Source organism: Aulonocara sp. 'chitande type north' Nkhata Bay, linkage group LG3, assembly GCF_057382095.1.
Source record: "Aulonocara sp. 'chitande type north' Nkhata Bay isolate Kocher_YH1m ecotype deep benthic linkage group LG3, A_spYH_male_GT1.1, whole genome shotgun sequence".
NCBI classification, from domain to species: domain Eukaryota; kingdom Metazoa; phylum Chordata; class Actinopteri; order Cichliformes; family Cichlidae; genus Aulonocara; species Aulonocara sp. 'chitande type north' Nkhata Bay.
This window is the reverse complement of record NC_141346.1, coordinates 31,593,737-31,616,362: the sequence shown is the minus strand read 5'-3', so window position 1 is coordinate 31,616,362 and position 22,626 is coordinate 31,593,737. Positions and strand designations below refer to the sequence as shown.

The following is a 22,626-nucleotide window of genomic DNA, read 5'->3' as shown; positions in this document are numbered from 1 at the left end:
ATGGCAGTTAAACTCCCACCAAATCTCAACTTGAGATTTCTTCACAGATTTGCATCTTCAAGTTATAAGCATTTAGTTTAACACATGCTTATTCTGCTTCAACAAGTAGTACTATTTTTTGCACTGGCCTTTCAAGATAAACTGGCCTAGTTGTGCGTTTTCCCTGTTTGTCCAAAGTTGAGTCACTAACCAACAGCTTTACCTTTCTGACCCTTCCATCAGAGCTGGGGTACACCTCCGTGACTCTTGCTAGTCTCCAGTGATTTCGCGGAGCACTGTCCTCTTGAAGAATAACAATGTCATTGACATTGGTGTTCCTTTTATCCCCATGCCATATCTGTCTTTGCTGGAGATTAAGAAGGTACTCCCTCCTCCACCTTGTCCAAAACTCATTCGCCAAGAACTGCACCTGACGCCATCTCTTACGCAGGTATAAATCTTGACTCACGAACTGACCCGGAGGTGGCAATATGATGTTAGACTTCATCAGAAGAATGTGATTTGGTGTGAGCGGTTCAAGACTTGTTGGATCATTCAGGTGCTCTGTTGTCAGCGGTCTGCTATTTATAATAGCCATCACTTCATACAAAAAAGTCCTAAGTGAGGCGGTGTCAAGTCTTTTAGCAGACTGATCAAGAATTGCTGTTAGAACACTTCTGATTGTCCTTATTTGCCTCTCCCAAATTCCTCCCATATGGCTTGATGATGGGGGATTCATTACAAACTCACAGCCATATTCCTTCACCTGCTCATGATCCCAGTTCTTCATTGAGTCCATGAACTCTCTTTTTGCACCCACAAAGTTGGTACCTTGATCACATCTCAACTGCCTTACATTCCCACGTATTGCAATGAATACGCGCAATGCATTGATGAAGGCATCTGAACTGAGGTCATCAAGCATTTCGATATGTACAGCTCTGCAACACATACAAGTGAAGAGAAGACCATACTTCTTCAGTTCCTTTCTTGCATCCCTCACATAGAATGGTCCAAAGCAATCCATGCCACAATATGTGAATGGAGGGGTCATTTCCATTCTGTCCTCTGGCAAGTCTGCCATTTTTGGATCTTGTATGTTCCTTCTATACTTTCTGCATGTGACGCACTTAAAGATATGTGAGGCAACTGCACTGCTGCATCCAATGACCAATATCCCATTAGATCGCAACTCATTTACAGTCATACCTCTTCCTTGATGCTGTACTTTCTCATGATAATGCTTGATCAATAAAGAAGACACGTGACTTGTTTTTGGCAGAATAGCAGGATGTTTAACATGTGTATGAAGATCACTTCTTGTTAAGCGTCCGCCTACTCTCAGCACACCCTGCTCATCCAAAAATGGACTTAATTTGCATAGCTTGTTTGCTTTGTTTTTGGATTTTACGTCCTTGGATTGCTGTAAATTCTTGATTTCACTGCTGAATACTTCTGTTTGGACCAATCTGATTAGGAAAAGTTCAGCTTGTTGTCTTTCCTCAACACTTGTACTTCCATTGAGTTTGGGACTAAGACCCTTAACTTGCTTAGCATGACGTTTAAGACAAGCAATAGCCTTAACAACTCTTTTCCAGTCAGAAAACTTAGTCAGGCGGTCCAACAATGTTCTATTTATCCTTGCGCTGGTGTTGAGCACCTGAGCCCTTCGAAGTTCTGGATCAGTATCACTAACCTCTCCCACCTTAGCATCTCTTGTAGGTAGCTCCCTTTCCCACAGAAAGTCTGGGCCAGTGAACCAATTTGAAGCAACGAGCCGATCTGCCGATAACCCTCTCGAAGCATGGTCCGCCGGATTGTCTTCGGACTGCACATGATACCACTGGTTGACATCTGTGGTGGCTTTGATTCTCTGGATCCTATTTGCCACGAAAACATGAAAGCGTCTGGCATCATTATTAATGTACCCGAGAACAACCTTTGAATCAGTCCAATAATATTCCTTAAGGTTGTCTATTTCGAGCTCATGTTTTAAGATGGCACCCATCTTCGCAGCAACCACTGCTGCAGACAACTCAAGCCTTGGAACTGTTGTGACCTTAGTGGGGGCAACACGTGCTTTCCCCATGACAAGTGAGCAGTGTACGCTGCCATTAGAGTCCACTGCTCTTAGATAAGTGCACTCCCCATAACCTGTGAAGCTAGCATCTGAGAAGTGATGTAACTCGTACTGCTTGACATCTATGAAGCTTGCTGGTATGTAGCACCTCTTAATCTTTACTTGACACAAGTTATGGAGATCTTGTAACCATGACTGCCACTGTGATCTGCACTCCTCTGAAAGTGGTTCATCCCAACTAGCTTTCTCTCGACTCAACTGTTGCAAGATCAACTTCCCACGCAAAACAAACGGTGCTACGAAACCCAAAGGATCGTAGATGGAAGCTACTGTGGATAGCACTCCCCTTCTCGTCATTGGGTGTTTCTTGACAGTTACTCTGAACTGAAAGTCATCAGAGGATACGCACCATTGCACGCCCAGTGCTCTTTCTAGGAGTGGCTCCCCTAAATCTATGTCCAGTTCTTTGACACTGTCTGCACACTCTTCCTTTGGTATTGACTCCAATACCTTCTTGCTGTTGGAAATGAACTTGTGTAGTCTAAGCTTGCCTGTGCTGCAAAGCTCTCTTGCTTCCTTGATCAGCTTGATTGCCTCAGCATCAGACCTTACACTCACCAGTCCATCATCAACATAAAAATTTCTTCGGATGAACTTGACAGTGCTTTGGTTAAATCGATCTTGACCTTCTGTGGCTAGATGTTTAAGTCCAAAATTGGCACAGCCAGGTGAGGAAGCTGCTCCAAACAAATGGACTTTCATCCGAAAAACTGATGGCGGAGACTCAAGATCACCATTCTCCCACCATAAGAACCTCAAGTAGTCTTGGTCTTCAGGCTTTACATGGAATTGATGAAACATTCGTTCCACATCACACATAATAGCGACTGGGCCCTTTCGAAATCTACAAAGAACTCCCACCAAGGTGTTTGTGAGCTCTGGCCCTGTAAGAAGGTAGTCATTCAATGACATGTCTTGAAATCTTGCCGAGCAATCAAAGACCACTCGCAGTTTCTCTGGCTTTTGAGGGTGGTATACGCCATGGTGGGGAATATACCAAGCTGATCGTTTATCAAGCTCTTTTTCTGGGACCTTTTCTGCTTCACCACGACTGATAATGTCTTCCATGAAGTTCATGTAGTCTCTCCGATATTTCTGGTCTCTCTTGAGCTTCTTTTCCAAGCACATGAGGCGTTGAACAGCACTTGGCTTGTTATTTGGTAGCTCTGGCCTGCTCTGTTTAAAAGGCAGAGGCATTTCAAGATGTCCGTCTTCTTTGTGCTTAATTTCTTCTTTCATTTTAGTCAAAAACCGGAGATCTTCTTGCGAGAGATTTGTCTCTTCTCCAAGCCTTTCACTGAAGTCAGATTCCAGCACCTTAAGTATGTCTTCTGGAGCAGTCATCTCCTTAATTCTTGTTTTGCAAACATAATGAACTTCGCTCTTCAACTTACTTGTTACTTTGGGTTCAGGGGTCACTTGCTTTACAATGATGCGGTGACTTACTCCTATTGCATCACTGTAGTGTTCACCTGGATCACCATAGCTCACTATGCTCCAGCCTACGTCAGTTTTCTGTGCGAAGGGCTGGTTGTCCTCACCACATACAACTTCTCTAGGCATTAGTGCTTGTGGACAGTTATACCCGATAAGAAGACCGATTTCACATTTCTTCGGCGGGGCAATGTGTTCCGCAAGATGCTCTAAATGAGGCCATGCCTTTGCAGTCTCTGGTGTTGGAATGTGTGTACGATTGGCAGGTATGAATTCACGAGTGTAGACCGTTGGCACTGTGATCTTCTTAGAAGAAGATAACCCTCTTATTTGTAGACCTTTGAGTCTTTTGCATGGTACAATTGTCTCCTTGGAAGACATTGTAGACAGCTTCAACTTGACTGGCTCTGCATTAACATCAAGAGCATCTACCACTTCTTCAAGAATGAATGAAGAATCACTTTGTGAATCTAACAGAGCATAGACAAGGACTTCTTTGTTTGAATCACTTGGCATTGATGCATAAACAGGAACTATTGCTGAAGTCTGAGCACTGTTACCATCATGCACAACTCTATTGGATGTGGTTTCGTGAGTGGTGTCTTGCGGCGATTGTGGCTTTCTTTCTTTACTGCAACTTGTCTCGTCATTTTCCTTTTGCTTTGAGCGACCCTCATGTAAGCATGTGGGGTGGCGCTTTGAGCAGGTGTCGCAGACCATCCGGTTGCTGCAATGCTTGGATTGATGGCCAGGACTCAAACAGCCAAAGCACAGTTTCTCACCTTGTATGAACTTCACTCTGTCAGCAACTGGCCTTGCAGTTAGTCTACGGCACTTGTGCAAGACATGCCCTGTTTTCTTACAAAACATACATGTGCTTATGCTCTTCTCAGTGGTGTTAGTTGTAAAAATCCTTGCATTTGCTGCTTGGTTCTTAGAGGTCACTACATTCTGAGGTTTAGATCTTGTCCTTTCTGGCTCCCCTTGCCGCAAAGCATAGTAAGATGTAACAGGGTTACAAGCAATACTAGCCTCCAAAGTCAGGAAAGTTACGAAATACTTGAAATCTGGGAACCTTCCATGCTCCAGCTGATACTGTGTGGCTTTTCGGTTCCATCTGCTGCTTAACCAATCAGGCAACTTGGCTGTCAGTTTTTGGTTTTCAATGCCATCATCAAGAATACGCAGACTCTCATTGTGAGCCATGGCACATTCACAACTGCGTAAAAAGTCCACAAATTTCCTTAAGTCAGCGCTCTCTCTTGATGCTATCTTTGGCCAGGCATGTAATTTGTCTCGGCAGGCTTTGGCAATCATAAAAGGCTGGCCGTATCGCTCATTGAGGAGTTCCCATGCAGCAACATATGCAGTATCTGAACCAATCAGAAAATAACCTTCTAATGCCTCTCTAGCTGCTCCTCCAACATATTTCTGGAGGAAGAATATTTTCTCCGAGCTTGGAATGTTTTTCTTTTCAATAAGAGTTTGGAAGGATGACTTCCAATGATTAAACTTGAGTGGATCACCACTAAAAACTGTGGGCTCTGGAATGGGTAGCCTATTTGCTGATATAGCCTCAGCTAAGACCTTCACGAGCTCTCCTGTGCTATCGTGGAGCACATGTGTTAGCACTGCATCCTTTGGTGGTTGTGAGTGCTGGTCCTCAGTCTTCACCTGATTGAGTGGCTGCATAACCTTATGTAGATCCAGGCTCTGTGCAGCATTCCGTTGGGCTGGACTGAGCTCACTCTCATCATATACTTGAAGCCTTGCTTTGGCTGCATTCAGCCTTTTCAAATTTTCCAAACGCTCAAGTTCTCTCTTTAGGTTTTCTACAGACCTTCTTCTTGCAGCATTCTCTTCTTGCTGTTTCTTTAAGAGAGCAGCCTCTTGTTTCTCTCTTTCTAGCCTACGTTCAGTTTCTTCCCTTTCTCCTTCAAGACGACGAGCTAATGCTGCTGCTTCTTGGTCTGCAATGATCAACCTCTCTTCAGCTTCAAGGTTTTGCAGTTTCTCTTCGTGGCCCTCTTGTTCAGCCATAATCTGCAGTACAGCCTGTGTAGCTGCATACTCGGCAGCAGCTTCTTGTCTTCTAAGCGAAGATACGTTTGAGTGAATAGAAGAAGCTTTAGAACCATTAGAGGCAGGAAGTGAAACACTGGAGGCTGACGATGAGAATACAGAACTATTATCTGGCCAAATCAACTCCTCCGCTGTTCCCTGCATTTCAGATTGAGCATTTTGTACTACAGTCTTTGTGATCGAGATGCAGTTATCCATCTTGCGACGCATGTCATGGGCTGGTTGATCAATTCTTCTGTAATCATCATAAGCAATGTTCAACTCAGATAATTCCCTTTGAATACTGGTGATGTGTTCTTGTAGGATGTCACTAGGATCCTGTTTTAATACAGATCTTTTAGCTACCTTAATCAGAGCTTTCCATCGTTCATATTTGCTGTCAAAGCGAAGCAATAGCCCTTTGATTTGCTCTTTCTGAAACTCTTTCCCTTTTTCTGTTAATGTTCGGGCTCTTTCACTTCTACGAGGCTCTTCAGGTGGTGCTATATTTTGCCCGATATTTGATTCACCTGTCTGTTCTAACTCAGTCTCTTCTTCCGGAGCAGCTACTGCACCCTGAGCTTCTTTACTTGTATGTGACATTTTGATTATTTAGACACAAATATACACAGGCAGCATAGAAGAGCAAGCTGCAACAACATTTGTGAATACTGAAAGAATGAGCTTAACTAAATGAAGTCACTCTCATTCAAGTTAGCCCATACATGTAGAATATTACAGAGTAAGTACACTTAACAGAGTTCTTAAAAGACACTGAACCATAAATACAAACTGAATTTCTGTCAAAATGTACAAAGTTTACTTCTGCCCTTTCAGAGCCAACTATAATTATTCAGCTGAACATGAATTTACATCTCTTACGTAAATGCACATTCATATACGTGAAACAGCGTGGCTGCCAGGCTATACACAGTTCCTTTTAGTTTCCAACTCTTGTGTTACTTTTCAGACCAAAAACTTTAGAGTCTGGCTTATAGACTTCTTCATGAAACCCTTATGAACCTGTGTGTCCTAAACAGTGGCTTATCTGTGTTCCCGTCTTGATGAGCTGTCGAATTTGCGCTGATAGGGCGAGTCTGGGCAGGTCCGAGTTTGACTATCACTCCCTCCAGTTAATACACGACACCACGGTTCTTCATTCACAGATGGATTTATTCTTCTGTCACACTTCTCCTCAGAAACACCATAAAATCCACCGTCAAACTGTTATTACATAAAAGTACAGAATGACCAACATAAATATTACAAATAAACATTTAAACCCAAGTTAACAAATACGCGATAAACAAACACAGTTAACGTACCTCGCTGGCTGCACGTAACCGTGAGGGAATGAGTCCGCTTCAGGAACAAAACTTAACAAAAATAATTCCCAATTTCTTCTTCTTTGCAGCTTTCTTTTACTTTAAACTGCTTATTTATTCCTTCTTCTGCCTTAGTTAACTTATTAACTTAGCTTCTTGCACATGCTTTTTACTTCCCTTTACGTCACTTAAAAAGGCCTGTGTGCAACACAGAATGAACCTTAGTTCCTACCCCAAAAGGAACAATAAATAAAGAAAATAAATAACATAAATGAACACAATAAATTAAACAAACTGACATAATTTACATTTATGGCAGTTAAACTGTGAATGGTGATCCTGCCTGTTGATCAGTGCTTATGACAAGTTGCATATGGACAATGATGAAACTGAGCCAAGAGCCCATTGTTAATCAGGGTTGATGAACAGGTTTTAACCAGGACAGGCAGATGTTTTTGTGTCCAAAAAGTATTAAACATGTTTTTCTACAACAACAAGAGCATCACTGAATGTTCTGAGCTCCTATTTTGTGCTGCACTTTTTCAAGTTTTACTGTCTAGATTTTTGCGATGAGGTCCTCACTCGCAATGGTAGCATGACCGAGCGGTCTAAGGTGCTGGATTTAGGCTCCAGTCTCTTCAGAGGCGTGGGTTCGAATCCCACTGCTGCCATAGTCTTCAGGTTCTTTTCGTGTTTCTTCCATCCCCTACCAATAAATTGTAAGGGCTGCAGTGGAACTCAAATCTGTTACAGAATGTCTGTCAAGTACAATCAAGCAGGAATCTCATCAAGAGCAATTCTTCCAAACCAGGGTGATGTTAGGTGTTGTGCAAGTTTTCCATTCAATAAAGCCTCCAGACAAGCGGTCAGTGGTAGCTAACATTCTTTAATAATAACAAGAACAGAAGCCAAGCTTGGTGAAGGAATGCATCATTGCGGGGCAGACGATGGGCAGAGTCCCTAACTGAGTCTAGCATGGCCTTCAGTTACATACCTCTTACAGGAACTAAAGGCAGTACACAGCTGTTTTCACACCTTTGGTACCCCCACCCCCAAAGAAAGTTTCACACTCCCTTGCCACCTCTTACAGTGGAGAAGGAGACAAAAGACTCCTCCCCCCACTCTGGGTCCTTTGTGTGTGAATGCTTCCCTCAAACATCCTGAGATACCATCTGTTACCAGTATGAGTGTGAGAGACATGCTGAAATCCAGTGGCACCAAGGTATTATACAACCACAAAGGGACCATGAGTATGTTAAGCTATTTTCAGATGTGCGCTGCTATTTAACCCTCCGCACCCCATGACAGCAACGGACAGCCAGGAGTTTTTGTAGGTGAATAACATCAACATTTGACAATAATATTGCTCGGTTATGATAGTGAGGTGAGCTGTTGAGGATATCTGTTGGTAGGTGCTGTTCCTGACAATGTAGCTGCTGTTAGCAGAAACTTCTATAAGCTTTGGAGGTAATGCCACCAGACTTGGTCAATTACCCAGAAAACTCTATTGCAATGTGTGACTATAATAAAACTTGGTGTTGCAATGTGTCATTGAGAATTATTTGGAGGAATTTGGAACATCCTAAAAGGATTCTCAGGAATCTGGAACATTCTAATAGAACTCTCAAAAATCCTAAAATAGCTCTTGTGAATTCGAAACATTCTAAAAGAATTCTCAGGAATACAGGGTTAACTTTTGATACTTCTTTTTAAATACTCTCATTTCTACCTTTCCCTAGCCCATCGTTGTAAATAGGAATATCTTTGTAATAACTTACTTGGTTACCTTGTGGTACAAATGTAACACGAGTGTGTGTTACATGAGACTATGCTCTTGCCCTAGTTCCATTTCAGTTAATATCTGTTGAATACAATTTACAGATGTTCAAGAAATAAAACTCTCAAGTCCAATCCACTTCAAGTCCAACTTCAATAGAAGAATCAGAGCCTTCCAGAGACGGTCTCACATCTCTCATGGTCAGTCATTTTGACCTTTCACTAATGATGTTGAAGTACAGACAGGCAACAATAGCTTCAGCTTTTGTAAGGCATCAGTGGAGAAGAAGATTAACAGAAGAGTGAGCAGGATATTGTTTGTTTTTATAATAATGCGATTAATACATGAATAAAAGAAATTCTTTTGCAAAAGTCATTTACAATGTGCAGGTGTTTCATATATTTTTATTCACAGTGTCAACACTGACTGGTTAGTGGCTACTCAAGTGTGCTTCAAGTCCACCGCATTGTAAGGTGTTAGATTGTGTGGTCTAAGGATCTGGGTTAAGACTCCAGGCTCCTCACACATGTGGGTTGAAATCCTATTGCTGCAATAAGAGTTTAACCAGGGCAGGCAGATGCTATTGTATCCAAAAACATTCAGGCAAGTATTAAACATGTTTTTCTACAACAGCAAGAGCATCACTGAATGTTCTGGGCTTCTATTTTGTGCTGCACTTTTCAAGTTTTACTATCTAGATTTTTGCGATGAGGTCCTTACTCGCATTGGTAGCATGACCGAGCGGTCTAAGGTGCTGGATTAAGGCTCCAGTCTCTTCGGAGGCGTGGGTTCGAATCCCACTGCTGCCATAGTGTTCTAGTGGCAAAGTTTTGTTTCTTCCATGCCTTACCAATAAATTGTAAGGGCTGCAGTGGAAATCAAATCTGTTATAGAATGTCTGTCAAGTCCAAACATGCAGGAAACCCATCAGGAGCAATTCTTCCAAACCACATTAGGCACGTGCTGTAAAGTCATTTACAACTTGCATGTTTTTCATGTCTTTTTGTTCATGGTCTCATCACTGACTGGTTAGTGGACTTTCCCACATGCCACTCAAGTGTGCTTCAAGTCCAGTCCACTCCCTTGTAATGTGCTTTTGAGCAGAACCTGCAACTGCTGGAGAATTGATTAAGGTGCTGCTATGTTGGTCTCACCAAGGCTGCAGAGTGACAAGAGTATCCTTGATTTCATGACAGTGGAGCAGTCCCATATGGTCTAGCGGCTAGAATGCCTGGTTCTAACCCAGCAGCACGAGCACGACAGTGGCGCATTACCAAACCAATCCCATATGGTCTAGCGGTTAGGATTCCTGGTTTTCACCCAGGCGACCCGGGTTCAACTCCCGGTATGGGAACATGTCTTTAATGTGCCCACAAGCCAATGTGTTCTTTGTGTTAATCCCACGATGGATTAAATGGGGCAAAGTTGTTGGCTGAAGGCAAACATCAGCTAAGCACATGGCATAACGGTTCAGATCAGGACTGTACAGTCTTCAGTGATGAGGATGTACACAAGCAGGCCTGCAATTATGAGCGGCGAGTCAAGGTGGCTGTTTATGTGAAAATCAAATGAGCTTCTTTGAAACAAGGGTGGGTGCATTAAGGGTACGTCTTTTGCCATCTTACAATGCTGTGATTGCAACCGTTCCTTGACTCTCTGTGAATGGTGATCCTGCCTGTTGATCAGTGCTTATGACAAGTTGCATATGGACAATGATGAAACTGAGCCAAGAGCCCATTGTTAATCAGGGTTGATGAACAGGTTTTAACCAGGACAGGCAGATGTTTTTGTGTCCAAAAAGTATTAAACATGTTTTTCTACAACAACAAGAGCATCACTGAATGTTCTGAGCTCCTATTTTGTGCTGCACTTTTTCAAGTTTTACTGTCTAGATTTTTGCGATGAGGTCCTCACTCGCAATGGTAGCATGACCGAGCGGTCTAAGGTGCTGGATTTAGGCTCCAGTCTCTTCAGAGGCGTGGGTTCGAATCCCACTGCTGCCATAGTCTTCAGGTTCTTTTCGTGTTTCTTCCATCCCCTACCAATAAATTGTAAGGGCTGCAGTGGAACTCAAATCTGTTACAGAATGTCTGTCAAGTACAATCAAGCAGGAATCTCATCAAGAGCAATTCTTCCAAACCAGGGTGATGTTAGGTGTTGTGCAAGTTTTCCATTCAATAAAGCCTCCAGACAAGCGGTCAGTGGTAGCTAACATTCTTTAATAATAACAAGAACAGAAGCCAAGCTTGGTGAAGGAATGCATCATTGCGGGGCAGACGATGGGCAGAGTCCCTAACTGAGTCTAGCATGGCCTTCAGTTACATACCTCTTACAGGAACTAAAGGCAGTACACAGCTGTTTTCACACCTTTGGTACCCCCACCCCCAAAGAAAGTTTCACACTCCCTTGCCACCTCTTACAGTGGAGAAGGAGACAAAAGACTCCTCCCCCCACTCTGGGTCCTTTGTGTGTGAATGCTTCCCTCAAACATCCTGAGATACCATCTGTTACCAGTATGAGTGTGAGAGACATGCTGAAATCCAGTGGCACCAAGGTATTATACAACCACAAAGGGACCATGAGTATGTTAAGCTATTTTCAGATGTGCGCTGCTATTTAACCCTCCGCACCCCATGACAGCAACGGACAGCCAGGAGTTTTTGTAGGTGAATAACATCAACATTTGACAATAATATTGCTCGGTTATGATAGTGAGGTGAGCTGTTGAGGATATCTGTTGGTAGGTGCTGTTCCTGACAATGTAGCTGCTGTTAGCAGAAACTTCTATAAGCTTTGGAGGTAATGCCACCAGACTTGGTCAATTACCCAGAAAACTCTATTGCAATGTGTGACTATAATAAAACTTGGTGTTGCAATGTGTCATTGAGAATTATTTGGAGGAATTTGGAACATCCTAAAAGGATTCTCAGGAATCTGGAACATTCTAATAGAACTCTCAAAAATCCTAAAATAGCTCTTGTGAATTCGAAACATTCTAAAAGAATTCTCAGGAATACAGGGTTAACTTTTGATACTTCTTTTTAAATACTCTCATTTCTACCTTTCCCTAGCCCATCGTTGTAAATAGGAATATCTTTGTAATAACTTACTTGGTTACCTTGTGGTACAAATGTAACACGAGTGTGTGTTACATGAGACTATGCTCTTGCCCTAGTTCCATTTCAGTTAATATCTGTTGAATACAATTTACAGATGTTCAAGAAATAAAACTCTCAAGTCCAATCCACTTCAAGTCCAACTTCAATAGAAGAATCAGAGCCTTCCAGAGACGGTCTCACGTCTCTCATGGTCAGTCATTTTGACCTTTCACTAATGATGTTGAAGTACAGATAGGCAACAATAGCTTCGGCTTTTGTAAGGCATCAGTGGAGAAGAAGATTAACAGAAGAGTGAGCAGGATATTGTTTGTTTTTATAATAATGCGATTAATACATGAATAAAAGAAATTCTTTTGCAAAAGTCATTTACAATGTGCAGGTGTTTCATATATTTTTATTCACAGTGTCAACACTGACTGGTTAGTGGCTACTCAAGTGTGCTTCAAGTCCACCGCATTGTAAGGTGTTAGATTGTGTGGTCTAAGGATCTGGGTTAAGACTCCAGGCTCCTCACACATGTGGGTTGAAATCCTATTGCTGCAATAAGAGTTTAACCAGGGCAGGCAGATGCTATTGTATCCAAAAACATTCAGGCAAGTATTAAACATGTTTTTCTACAACAGTAAGAGCATCACTGAATGTTCTGGGCTTCTATTTTGTGCTGCACTTTTCAAGTTTTACTATCCAGATTTTTGCGATGAGGTCCTTACTCGCATTGGTAGCATGACCGAGCGGTCTAAGGTGCTGGATTAAGGCTCCAGTCTCTTCGGAGGCGTGGGTTCGAATCCCACTGCTGCCATAGTGTTCTAGAGGCAAAGTTTTGTTTCTTCCATGCCTTACCAATAAATTGTAAGGGCTGCAGTGGAAATCAAATCTGTTATAGAATGTCTGTCAAGTCCAAACATGCAGGAAACCCATCAGGAGCAATTCTTCCAAACCACATTAGGCACGTGCTGTAAAGTCATTTACAACTTGCATGTTTTTCATGTCTTTTTGTTCATGGCCTCATCACTGACTGGTTAGTGGACTTTCCCACATGCCACTCAAGTGTGCTTCAAGTCCAGTCCACTCCCTTGTAATGTGCTTTTGAGCAGAACCTGCAACTGCTGGAGAATTGATTAAGGTGCTGCTATGTTGGTCTCACCAAGGCTGCAGAGTGACAAGAGTATCCTTGATTTCATGACAGTGGAGCAGTCCCATATGGTCTAGCGGCTAGAATGCCTGGTTCTAACCCAGCAGCACGAGCACGACAGTGGCGCATTACCAAACCAATCCCATATGGTCTAGCGGTTAGGATTCCTGGTTTTCACCCAGGCGACCCGGGTTCAACTCCCGGTATGGGAACATGTCTTTAATGTGCCCACAAGCCAATGTGTTCTTTGTGTTAATCTCACGATGGATTAAATGGGGCAAAGTTGTTGGCTGAAGGCAAACATCAGCTAAGCACATGGCATAACGGTTCAGATCAGGACTGTACAGTCTTCAGTGATGAGGATGTACACAAGCAGGCCTGCAATTATGAGCGGCGAGTCAAGGTGGCTGTTTATGTGAAAATCAAATGAGCTTCTTTGAAACAAGGGTGGGTGCATTAAGGGTACGTCTTTTGCCATCTTACAATGCTGTGATTGCAACCGTTCCTTGACTCTCTGTGAATGGTCATCCTGCCTGTTGATCAGTGCTTATGACAAGTTGCATATGGACAATGATGAAACTGAGCCAAGAGCCCATTGTTAATCAGGGTTGATGAACAGGTTTTAACCAGGACAGGCAGATGTTTTTGTGTCCAAAAAGTATTAAACATGTTTTTCTACAACAGTAAGAGCATCACTGAATGTTCTGAGCTCCTATTTTGTGCTGCTCTTTTTCAAGTTTTACTGTCTAGATTTTTGCGATGAGGTCCTCACTCGCAATGGTAGCATGACCGAGCGGTCTAAGGTGCTGGATTTAGGCTCCAGTCTCTTCGGAGGCGTGGGTTCGAATCCCACTGCTGCCATAGTCTTCAGGTTCTTTTCGTGTTTCTTCCATCCCCTACCAATAAATTGTAAGGGCTGCAGTGGAACTCAAATCTGTTACAGAATGTCTGTCAAGTACAATCAAGCAGGAATCTCATCAAGAGCAATTCTTCCAAACCAGGGTGATGTTAGGTGTTGTGCAAGTTTTCCATTCAATAAAGCCTCCAGACAAGCGGTCAGTGGTAGCTAACATTCTTTAATAATAACAAGAACAGAAGCCAAGCTTGGTGAAGGAATGCATCATTGCGGGGCAGACGATGGGCAGAGTCCCTAACTGAGTCTAGCATGGCCTTCAGTTACATACCTCTTACAGGAACTAAAGGCAGTACACAGCTGTTTTCACACCTTTGGTACCCCCACCCCCAAAGAAAGTTTCACACTCCCTTGCCACCTCTTACAGTGGAGAAGGAGACAAAAGACTCCTCCCCCCACTCTGGGTCCTTTGTGTGTGAATGCTTCCCTCAAACATCCTGAGATACCATCTGTTACCAGTATGAGTGTGAGAGACATGCTGAAATCCAGTGGCACCAAGGTATTATACAACCACAAAGGGACCATGAGTATGTTAAGCTATTTTCAGATGTGCGCTGCTATTTAACCCTCCGCACCCCATGACAGCAACGGACAGCCAGGAGTTTTTGTAGGTGAATAACATCAACATTTGACAATAATATTGCTCGGTTATGATAGTGAGGTGAGCTGTTGAGGATTTCTGTTGGTAGGTGCTGTTCCTGACAATGTAGCTGCTGTTAGCAGAAACTTCTATAAGCTTTGGAGGTAATGCCACCAGACTTGGTCAATTACCCAGAAAACTCTATTGCAATGTGTGACTATAATAAAACTTGGTGTTGCAATGTGTCATTGAGAATTATTTGGAGGAATTTGGAACATCCTAAAAGGATTCTCAGGAATCTGGAACATTCTAATAGAACTCTCAAAAATCCTAAAATAGCTCTTGTGAATTCGAAACATTCTAAAAGAATTCTCAGGAATACAGGGTTAACTTTTGATACTTCTTTTTAAATACTCTCATTTCTACCTTTCCCTAGCCCATCGTTGTAAATAGGAATATCTTTGTAATAACTTACTTGGTTACCTTGTGGTACAAATGTAACACGAGTGTGTGTTACATGAGACTATGCTCTTGCCCTAGTTCCATTTCAGTTAATATCTGTTGAATACAATTTACAGATGTTCAAGAAATAAAACTCTCAAGTCCAATCCACTTCAAGTCCAACTTCAATAGAAGAATCAGAGCCTTCCAGAGACGGTCTCACGTCTCTCATGGTCAGTGATTTTGACCTTTCACTAATGATGTTGAAGTACAGATAGGCAACAATAGCTTCGGCTTTTGTAAGGCATCAGTGGAGAAGAAGATTAACAGAAGAGTGAGCAGGATATTGTTTGTTTTTATAATAATGCGATTAATACATGAATAAAAGAAATTCTTTTGCAAAAGTCATTTACAATGTGCAGGTGTTTCATATATTTTTATTCACAGTGTCAACACTGACTGGTTAGTGGCTACTCAAGTGTGCTTCAAGTCCACCGCATTGTAAGGTGTTAGATTGTGTGGTCTAAGGATCTGGGTTAAGACTCCAGGCTCCTCACACATGTGGGTTGAAATCCTATTGCTGCAATAAGAGTTTAACCAGGGCAGGCAGATGCTATTGTATCCAAAAACATTCAGGCAAGTATTAAACATGTTTTTCTAAAACAGCAAGAGCATCACTGAATGTTCTGGGCTTCTATTTTGTGCTGCACTTTTCAAGTTTTACTGTCTAGATTTTTGCGATGAGGTCCTTACTCGCATTGGTAGCATGACCGAGCGGTCTAAGGTGCTGGATTAAGGCTCCAGTCTCTTCGGAGGCGTGGGTTCGAATCCCACTGCTGCCATAGTGTTCTAGCGGCAAAGTTTTGTTTCTTCCATGCCTTACCAATAAATTGTAAGGGCTGCAGTGGAAATCAAATCTGTTATAGAATGTCTGTCAAGTCCAAACATGCAGGAAACCCATCAGGAGCAATTCTTCCAAACCACATTAGGCACGTGCTGTAAAGTCATTTACAACTTGCATGTTTTTCATGTCTTTTTGTTCATGGTCTCATCACTGACTGGTTAGTGGACTTTCCCACATGCCACTCAAGTGTGCTTCAAGTCCAGTCCACTCCCTTGTAATGTGCTTTTGAGCAGAACCTGCAACTGCTGGAGAATTGATTAAGGTGCTGCTATGTTGGTCTCACCAAGGCTGCAGAGTGACAAGAGTATCCTTGATTTCATGACAGTGGAGCAGTCCCATATGGTCTAGCGGCTAGAATGCCTGGTTCTAACCCAGCAGCACGAGCACGACAGTGGCGCATTACCAAACCAATCCCATATGGTCTAGCGGTTAGGATTCCTGGTTTTCACCCAGGCGACCTGGGTTCAACTCCCGGTATGGGAACATGTCTTTAATGTGCCCACAAGCCAATGTGTTCTTTGTGTTAATCCCACGATGGATTAAATGGGGCAAAGTTGTTGGCTGAAGGCAAACATCAGCTAAGCACATGGCATAATGGTTCAGATCAGGACTGTACAGTCTTCAGTGATGAGGATGTACAAAAGCAGGCCTGCAATTATGAGCGGCGAGTCAAGGTGGCTGTTTATGTGAAAATCAAATGAGCTTCTTTGAAACAAGGGTGGGTGCATTAAGGGTACGTCTTTTGCCATCTTACAATGCTGTGATTGCAACCGTTCCTTGACTCTCTGTGAATGGTCATCCTGCCTGTTGATCAGTGCTTATGACAAGTTGCATATGGACAATGATGAAACTGAGCCAAGAGCCCATTGTTAATCAGGGTTGATGAACAGGTTTTAACCAGGACAGGCAGATGTTTTTGTGTCCAAAAAGTATTAAACATGTTTTTCTACAACAGTAAGAGCATCACTGAATGTTCTGAGCTCCTATTTTGTGCTGCTCTTTTTCAAGTTTTACTGTCTAGATTTTTGCGATGAGGTCCTCACTCGCAATGGTAGCATGACCGAGCGGTCTAAGGTGCTGGATTTAGGCTCCAGTCTCTTCAGAGGCGTGGGTTCGAATCCCACTGCTGCCATAGTCTTCAGGTTCTTTTCGTGTTTCTTCCATCCCCTACCAATAAATTGTAAGGGCTGCAGTGGAACTCAAATCTGTTACAGAATGTCTGTCAAGTACAATCAAGCAGGAATCTCATCAAGAGCAATTCTTCCAAACCAGGGTGATGTTAGGTGTTGTGCAAGTTTTCCATTCAATAAAGCCTCCAGACAAGCGGTCAGTGGTAGCTAACATTCTTTAATAATAACAAGAACAGAAGCCAAGCTTGGTGAAGGAATGCATCATTGCGGGGCAGACGATGGGCAGAGTCCCTAACTGAGTCTAGCATGGCCTTCAGTTACATACCTCTTACAGGAACTAAAGGCAGTACACAGCTGTTTTCACACCTTTGGTACCCCCACCCCCAAAGAAAGTTTCACACTCCCTTGCCACCTCTTACAGTGGAGAAGGAGACAAAAGACTCCTCCCCCCACTCTGGGTCCTTTGTGTGTGAATGCTTCCCTCAAACATCCTGAGATACCATCTGTTACCAGTATGAGTGTGAGAGACATGCTGAAATCCAGTGGCACCAAGGTATTATACAACCACAAAGGGACCATGAGTATGTTAAGCTATTTTCAGATGTGCGCTGCTATTTAACCCTCCGCACCCCATGACAGCAACGGACAGCCAGGAGTTTTTGTAGGTGAATAACATCAACATTTGACAATAATATTGCTCGGTTATGATAGTGAGGTGAGCTGTTGAGGATATCTGTTGGTAGGTGCTGTTCCTGACAATGTAGCTGCTGTTAGCAGAAACTTCTATAAGCTTTGGAGGTAATGCCACCAGACTTGGTCAATTACCCAGAAAACTCTATTGCAATGTGTGACTATAATAAAACTTGGTGTTGCAATGTGTCATTGAGAATTATTTGGAGGAATTTGGAACATCCTAAAAGGATTCTCAGGAATCTGGAACATTCTAATAGAACTCTCAAAAATCCTAAAATAGCTCTTGTGAATTCGAAACATTCTAAAAGAATTCTCAGGAATACAGGGTTAACTTTTGATACTTCTTTTTAAATACTCTCATTTCTACCTTTCCCTAGCCCATCGTTGTAAATAGGAATATCTTTGTAATAACTTACTTGGTTACCTTGTGGTACAAATGTAACACGAGTGTGTGTTACATGAGACTATGCTCTTGCCCTAGTTCCATTTCAGTTAATATCTGTTGAATACAATTTACAGATGTTCAAGAAATAAAACTCTCAAGTCCAATCCACTTCAAGTCCAACTTCAATAGAAGAATCAGAGCCTTCCAGAGACGGTCTCACGTCTCTCATGGTCAGTCATTTTGACCTTTCACTAATGATGTTGAAGTACAGATAGGCAACAATAGCTTCGGCTTTTGTAAGGCATCAGTGGAGAAGAAGATTAACAGAAGAGTGAGCAGGATATTGTTTGTTTTTATAATAATGCGATTAATACATGAATAAAAGAAATTCTTTTGCAAAAGTCATTTACAATGTGCAGGTGTTTCATATATTTTTATTCACAGTGTCAACACTGACTGGTTAGTGGCTACTCAAGTGTGCTTCAAGTCCACCGCATTGTAAGGTGTTAGATTGTGTGGTCTAAGGATCTGGGTTAAGACTCCAGGCTCCTCACACATGTGGGTTGAAATCCTATTGCTGCAATAAGAGTTTAACCAGGGCAGGCAGATGCTATTGTATCCAAAAACATTCAGGCAAGTATTAAACATGTTTTTCTAAAACAGCAAGAGCATCACTGAATGTTCTGGGCTTCTATTTTGTGCTGCACTTTTCAAGTTTTACTGTCTAGATTTTTGCGATGAGGTCCTTACTCGCATTGGTAGCATGACCGAGCGGTCTAAGGTGCTGGATTAAGGCTCCAGTCTCTTCGGAGGCGTGGGTTCGAATCCCACTGCTGCCATAGTGTTCTAGCGGCAAAGTTTTGTTTCTTCCATGCCTTACCAATAAATTGTAAGGGCTGCAGTGGAAATCAAATCTGTTATAGAATGTCTGTCAAGTCCAAACATGCAGGAAACCCATCAGGAGCAATTCTTCCAAACCACATTAGGCACGTGCTGTAAAGTCATTTACAACTTGCATGTTTTTCATGTCTTTTTGTTCATGGTCTCATCACTGACTGGTTAGTGGACTTTCCCACATGCCACTCAAGTGTGCTTCAAGTCCAGTCCACTCCCTTGTAATGTGCTTTTGAGCAGAACCTGCAACTGCTGGAGAATTGATTAAGGTGCTGCTATGTTGGTCTCACCAAGGCTGCAGAGTGACAAGAGTATCCTTGATTTCATGACAGTGGAGCAGTCCCATATGGTCTAGCGGCTAGAATGCCTGGTTCTAACCCAGCAGCACGAGTACGACAGTGGCGCATTACCAAACCAATCCCATATGGTCTAGCGGTTAGGATTCCTGGTTTTCACCCAGGCGACCTGGGTTCAACTCCCGGTATGGGAACATGTCTTTAATGTGCCCACAAGCCAATGTGTTCTTTGTGTTAATCCCACGATGGATTAAATGGGGCAAAGTTGTTGGCTGAAGGCAAACATCAGCTAAGCACATGGCATAATGGTTCAGATCAGGACTGTACAGTCTTCAGTGATGAGGATGTACAAAAGCAGGCCTGCAATTATGAGCGGCGAGTCAAGGTGGCTGTTTATGTGAAAATCAAATGAGCTTCTTTGAAACAAGGGTGGGTGCATTAAGGGTACGTCTCTTGCCATCTTACAATGCTGTGATTGCAACCGTTCCTTGACTCTCTGTGAATGGTCATCCTGCCTGTTGATCAGTGCTTATGACAAGTTGCATATGGACAATGATGAAACTGAGCCAAGAGCCCATTGTTAATCAGGGTTGATGAACAGGTTTTAACCAGGACAGGCAGATGTTTTTGTGTCCAAAAAGTATTAAACATGTTTTTCTACAACAACAAGAGCATCACTGAATGTTCTGAGCTCCTATTTTGTGCTGCACTTTTTCAAGTTTTACTGTCTAGATTTTTGCGATGAGGTCCTCACTCGCAATGGTAGCATGACCGAGCGGTCTAAGGTGCTGGATTTAGGCTCCAGTCTCTTCAGAGGCGTGGGTTCGAATCCCACTGCTGCCATAGTCTTCAGGTTCTTTTCGTGTTTCTTCCATGCCTTACCAATAAATTGTAAGGGCTGCAGTGGAAATCAAATCTGTTATAGAATGTCTGTCAAGTCCAAACATGCAGGAAACCCATCAAGAGCAATTCTTCCAAACCACATTAGGCACGTGCTGTAAAGTCATTTACAACTTGCATGTTTTTCATGTCTTTTTGTTCATGGTCTCATCACTGACTGGTTAGTGGACTTTCCCACATGCCACTCAAGTGTGCTTCAAGTCCAGTCCACTCCCTTGTAATGTGCTTTTGAGCAGAACCTGCAACTGCTGGAGAATTGATTAAGGTGCTGCTATGTTGGTCTCACCAAGGCTGCAGAGTGACAAGAGTATCCTTGATTTCATGACAGTGGAGCAGTCCCATATGGTCTAGCGGTTAGGATTCCTGGTTTTCACCCAGGCGACCCGGGTTCAACTCCCGGTATGGGAACATGTCTTTAATGTGCCCACAAGCCAATGTGTTCTTTGTGTTAATCCCACGATGGATTAAATGGGGCAAAGTTGTTGGCTGAAGGCAAACATCAGCTAAGCACATGGCATAATGGTTCAGATCAGGACTGTACAGTCTTCAGTGATGAGGATGTACACAAGCAGGCCTGCAATTATGAGCGGCGAGTCAAGGTGGCTGTTTATGTGAAAATCAAATGAGCTTCTTTGAAACAAGGGTGGGTGCATTAAGGGTATGTCTTTTGCCATCTTACAATGCTGTGATTGCAACCGTTCCTTGACTCTCTGTGAATGGTGATCCTGCCTGTTGATCAGTGCTTATGACAAGTTGCATATGGACAATGATGAAACTGAGCCAAGAGCCCATTGTTAATCAGGGTTGATGAACAGGTTTTAACCAGGACAGGCAGATGTTTTTGTGTCCAAAAAGTATTAAACATGTTTTTCTACAACAACAAGAGCATCACTGAATGTTCTGAGCTCCTATTTTGTGCTGCACTTTTTCAAGTTTTACTGTCTAGATTTTTGCGATGAGGTCCTCACTCGCAATGGTAGCATGACCGAGCGGTCTAAGGTGCTGGATTTAGGCTCCAGTCTCTTCAGAGGCGTGGGTTCGAATCCCACTGCTGCCATAGTCTTCAGGTTCTTTTCGTGTTTCTTCCATCCCCTACCAATAAATTGTAAGGGCTGCAGTGGAACTCAAATCTGTTACAGAATGTCTGTCAAGTACAATCAAGCAGGAATCTCATCAAGAGCAATTCTTCCAAACCAGGGTGATGTTAGGTGTTGTGCAAGTTTTCCATTCAATAAAGCCTCCAGACAAGCGGTCAGTGGTAGCTAACATTCTTTAATAATAACAAGAACAGAAGCCAAGCTTGGTGAAGGAATGCATCATTGCGGGGCAGACGATGGGCAGAGTCCCTAACTGAGTCTAGCATGGCCTTCAGTTACATACCTCTTACAGGAACTAAAGGCAGTACACAGCTGTTTTCACACCTTTGGTACCCCCACCCCCAAAGAAAGTTTCACACTCCCTTGCCACCTCTTACAGTGGAGAAGGAGACAAAAGACTCCTCCCCCCACTCTGGGTCCTTTGTGTGTGAATGCTTCCCTCAAACATCCTGAGATACCATCTGTTACCAGTATGAGTGTGAGAGACATGCTGAAATCCAGTGGCACCAAGGTATTATACAACCACAAAGGGACCATGAGTATGTTAAGCTATTTTCAGATGTGCGCTGCTATTTAACCCTCCGCACCCCATGATAGCAACGGACAGCCAGGAGTTTTTGTAGGTGAATAACATCAACATTTGACAATAATATTGCTCGGTTATGATAGTGAGGTGAGCTGTTGAGGATATCTGTTGGTAGGTGCTGTTCCTGACAATGTAGCTGCTGTTAGCAGAAACTTCTATAAGCTTTGGAGGTAATGCCACCAGACTTGGTCAATTACCCAGAAAACTCTATTGCAATGTGTGACTATAATAAAACTTGGTGTTGCAATGTGTCATTGAGAATTATTTGGAGGAATTTGGAACATCCTAAAAGGATTCTCAGGAATCTGGAACATTCTAATAGAACTCTCAAAAATCCTAAAATAGCTCTTGTGAATTCGAAACATTCTAAAAGAATTCTCAGGAATACAGGGTTAACTTTTGATACTTCTTTTTAAATACTCTCATTTCTACCTTTCCCTAGCCCATCGTTGTAAATAGGAATATCTTTGTAATAACTTACTTGGTTACCTTGTGGTACAAATGTAACACGAGTGTGTGTTACATGAGACTATGCTCTTGCCCTAGTTCCATTTCAGTTAATATCTGTTGAATACAATTTACAGATGTTCAAGAAATAAAACTCTCAAGTCCAATCCACTTCAAGTCCAACTTCAATAGAAGAATCAGAGCCTTCCAGAGACGGTCTCACGTCTCTCATGGTCAGTCATTTTGACCTTTCACTAATGATGTTGAAGTACAGATAGGCAACAATAGCTTCGGCTTTTGTAAGGCATCAGTGGAGAAGAAGATTAACAGAAGAGTGAGCAGGATATTGTTTGTTTTTATAATAATGCGATTAATACATGAATAAAAGAAATT

At 42.6% G+C, this 22,626-nt stretch overlaps 15 non-coding genes across 15 annotated transcripts; all 15 read left to right on the top strand.

The window, feature by feature from the left end:
• Window positions 1–7,528: 7,528 nt before the first annotated feature.
• trnal-uag (transfer RNA leucine (anticodon UAG)) lies at window positions 7,529–7,610 on the top strand. Its single transcript has one exon. It is a non-coding gene; the product is annotated as a tRNA-Leu (tRNA).
• A 1,833-nt stretch (window positions 7,611–9,443) lies between these two features.
• On the top strand, window positions 9,444–9,525 carry trnal-aag (transfer RNA leucine (anticodon AAG)). Its single transcript has one exon. It is a non-coding gene; the product is annotated as a tRNA-Leu (tRNA).
• A 473-nt stretch (window positions 9,526–9,998) lies between these two features.
• On the top strand, window positions 9,999–10,070 carry trnae-uuc (transfer RNA glutamic acid (anticodon UUC)). Its single transcript has one exon. It is a non-coding gene; the product is annotated as a tRNA-Glu (tRNA).
• A 567-nt stretch (window positions 10,071–10,637) lies between these two features.
• trnal-uag (transfer RNA leucine (anticodon UAG)) lies at window positions 10,638–10,719 on the top strand. Its single transcript has one exon. It is a non-coding gene; the product is annotated as a tRNA-Leu (tRNA).
• A 1,833-nt stretch (window positions 10,720–12,552) lies between these two features.
• Window positions 12,553–12,634, top strand: trnal-aag (transfer RNA leucine (anticodon AAG)). The gene has a single exon. It is a non-coding gene; the product is annotated as a tRNA-Leu (tRNA).
• Window positions 12,635–13,107: 473 nt separating this feature from the next.
• Window positions 13,108–13,179, top strand: trnae-uuc (transfer RNA glutamic acid (anticodon UUC)). Its single transcript has one exon. It is a non-coding gene; the product is annotated as a tRNA-Glu (tRNA).
• Window positions 13,180–13,746: 567 nt separating this feature from the next.
• trnal-uag (transfer RNA leucine (anticodon UAG)) lies at window positions 13,747–13,828 on the top strand. Its single transcript has one exon. It is a non-coding gene; the product is annotated as a tRNA-Leu (tRNA).
• A 1,833-nt stretch (window positions 13,829–15,661) lies between these two features.
• Window positions 15,662–15,743, top strand: trnal-aag (transfer RNA leucine (anticodon AAG)). Its single transcript has one exon. It is a non-coding gene; the product is annotated as a tRNA-Leu (tRNA).
• A 473-nt stretch (window positions 15,744–16,216) lies between these two features.
• On the top strand, window positions 16,217–16,288 carry trnae-uuc (transfer RNA glutamic acid (anticodon UUC)). The gene has a single exon. It is a non-coding gene; the product is annotated as a tRNA-Glu (tRNA).
• A 567-nt stretch (window positions 16,289–16,855) lies between these two features.
• Window positions 16,856–16,937, top strand: trnal-uag (transfer RNA leucine (anticodon UAG)). The gene has a single exon. It is a non-coding gene; the product is annotated as a tRNA-Leu (tRNA).
• A 1,833-nt stretch (window positions 16,938–18,770) lies between these two features.
• trnal-aag (transfer RNA leucine (anticodon AAG)) lies at window positions 18,771–18,852 on the top strand. The gene has a single exon. It is a non-coding gene; the product is annotated as a tRNA-Leu (tRNA).
• A 473-nt stretch (window positions 18,853–19,325) lies between these two features.
• Window positions 19,326–19,397, top strand: trnae-uuc (transfer RNA glutamic acid (anticodon UUC)). Its single transcript has one exon. It is a non-coding gene; the product is annotated as a tRNA-Glu (tRNA).
• Window positions 19,398–19,964: 567 nt separating this feature from the next.
• Window positions 19,965–20,046, top strand: trnal-uag (transfer RNA leucine (anticodon UAG)). The gene has a single exon. It is a non-coding gene; the product is annotated as a tRNA-Leu (tRNA).
• Window positions 20,047–20,439: 393 nt separating this feature from the next.
• Window positions 20,440–20,511, top strand: trnae-uuc (transfer RNA glutamic acid (anticodon UUC)). The gene has a single exon. It is a non-coding gene; the product is annotated as a tRNA-Glu (tRNA).
• Window positions 20,512–21,078: 567 nt separating this feature from the next.
• trnal-uag (transfer RNA leucine (anticodon UAG)) lies at window positions 21,079–21,160 on the top strand. The gene has a single exon. It is a non-coding gene; the product is annotated as a tRNA-Leu (tRNA).
• Window positions 21,161–22,626: the final 1,466 nt, after the last annotated feature.